The sequence below is a fragment of the Aotus nancymaae genome, unplaced genomic scaffold (assembly GCF_030222135.1).
Source record: "Aotus nancymaae isolate 86718 unplaced genomic scaffold, 86718_ANA_hifiasm-v0.15.2.pri h1tg000028l, whole genome shotgun sequence".
Taxonomy (NCBI): domain Eukaryota; kingdom Metazoa; phylum Chordata; class Mammalia; order Primates; family Aotidae; genus Aotus; species Aotus nancymaae.
In genome coordinates, this window is record NW_026988441.1 from 2,153,116 (window position 1) to 2,155,338 (window position 2,223).

Here is a 2,223-nt window from a genome sequence, read left to right on the forward strand (position 1 = left end):
AGGGTCACGGCCTGAGATGTTCCTGCTCCAGCATGGTGGATTTCCTGTTGGAATTTTCCTTGACCAGGTTAAAATAAGACAAAAACAATAAAGATGCATTTATCTGCCCTGTTTGCATGTTTACTGGAAACCAGAACATAAACCCCTAAAAGGACCATCTCCAGGTCCGTACTTCAAAGGCTCAGCAGGTTAGCCTTGATAATCACGGGGCAATCCTCCTGAATTTTCTCTCCAGAAATAAAAAGACATGCCTACTACATACACTTTATATCTAACCAAGGGTACTGGGCTGGATTTCTAGATAACAGCAATAGATGTTGAGCCAAGCGTTCACTTAAGTTCCAGCACAGGGACACACAGTCCCGATCGGAACATCCAAAATGGAATTTAAGATGCTAAAGAATATATATTGTCACACACACAAACATCCTCCAGGATAGACCACCTCAGGCTAGGCTACAAAAGCTCCTCGAGACACCTCATCGCGCCCCAATTTCTACGCTCACCGGAAGACGGAGGTCCTCTTTCCTTGCCTAACGCAGCCATGGCTTGTGGTCCCAAGAAGCATCTGAAGTGGGTGGCAGCTCCAAAGCATTGGATGGTGGATAAACTGACCGGTGTGTTTGCTCCTCGTCCATCCACCGGTCCTCACAAGTTGAGAGTGTCTCCCCCTCATCGTTTTCCTAAGGAACAGACTTAAGTATGCCCTGACAGGAGATGAAGTAAAGAAGATTTGCATGCAGCGGTTCATTAAGATCGATGGCAAGGTTTGAACTGATATAAACTACCCTGCTGGTTTCATGGATGTCATCAGCATTGACAAGACGGGAAAGAATTTCCGTCTGATTTATGACACCAAGGGTCGCTTTGCTGTACATCGTATTACACTTGAGGAGGCCAAGTACAAATTGTGCAAAGTATGAAAAATCTTTGTGGGCACAAAAGGAATCCCTCATCTGGTGACTCATGATGCTCACACCGTTCGCTACCCTGATGTGAATGATACCATTCAGATTGATTTGGAGACTGGCAAGATTACTGATTTCATCAAGTTTGACACTGGTAACCTGTGTTTGGTGACTGGGGGTGCTAACCTGGGAAGAATTGGTGTGATTACCAACAGAGAGAGGCACCCTGGATCTTTCGATGTGGTTCATGTGAAAGATGCCAATGGCAACAGTTTTGCCACTCGACTTTCCAATATTTTTGTCATTGGCAAGGGCAACAAACCATGGATTTCTCTTCCCTGAGGAAAGGGTATCCGCCACCCCACTGCTGAAGAGAGAGACAAAAGACTGGCAGCCAAACAGAGCAGCGGGTGAAATGGTCCCTGGGTGATATGTTAGATCTTTATGTGTAATTAAAAATCATGTGGAACGACTAATTAAAAAAAAAAAAAGAAAGAAACCTCATCGCTACTAAAAATACAAAATTAGCCAGGCATGGTGACGCATGCCTGTAATCCCAGCTACTGGGGAGGCTGAGGCAGGAGAATCACTTGAACCGGGGAGGAGGTTGCACTGAGTGGAGTTCCTGCCACTGTACTCCAACCAGGGTCACAGAGCAAGACTCTGTCCCAAAAAGAGAAAAGCACTTGAGCCCAAGAGATCGAGGTTAGAAGAGCCACCCTACTCCCATGGGCAACAGAGACCCTGTCTTAGAAAAACACAAAACAAAAACAAAATTTCAACACCATCCAAGCCTGATTATAGGCATGCTCTGCAAAGACAGTACCAAGACCAGCACCACGTCCAACGCTGCTTTTCTCAAACAGTAATCCTCTGAACAGAAACACTTTCTATTTCTTTCAGACAACAGAACGTGCTTCTGTCCAGAGAGTCACAGGTTGAGATCTTCTCGCTCAGAACGGCGAATTTTTTATTGGAATTTCCCTTCACCAGGTTAAAATGGACACAAAACTAAAGACGTGTTTATTTGCCCTGTCTGAATGTTTTCTGGAACACAGAACATAAACCCCTAAAAGGACCATGTCCAGTTCTTTGCTTCAAAGGCTCAGCAGGTTAGCCTTGTTCATCAGGAGGCATGTGGAGTTGTCCCACGCTACGCTTATCACTGTGCCTGAGACTCATCTTGTCTACGTACGTTTCTTGTATCAGTCACACCAAACATCTGATGTCTTACCAAGCAACTGGCATTCAGATGCGAGGTTTAGCCCATTGGAATGGTACACTGGAATGGTTACCCAAAAAAAACAGGATAACC

The 2,223-nt window shown here is 45.2% G+C and overlaps 1 pseudogene; it reads left to right on the forward strand.

The window, feature by feature from the left end:
- The first annotated feature begins 544 nt into the window (after nucleotides 1-544).
- Nucleotides 545-1,322, forward strand: LOC105734240 (small ribosomal subunit protein eS4-like; annotated as a pseudogene).
- Nucleotides 1,323-2,223: the final 901 nt, after the last annotated feature.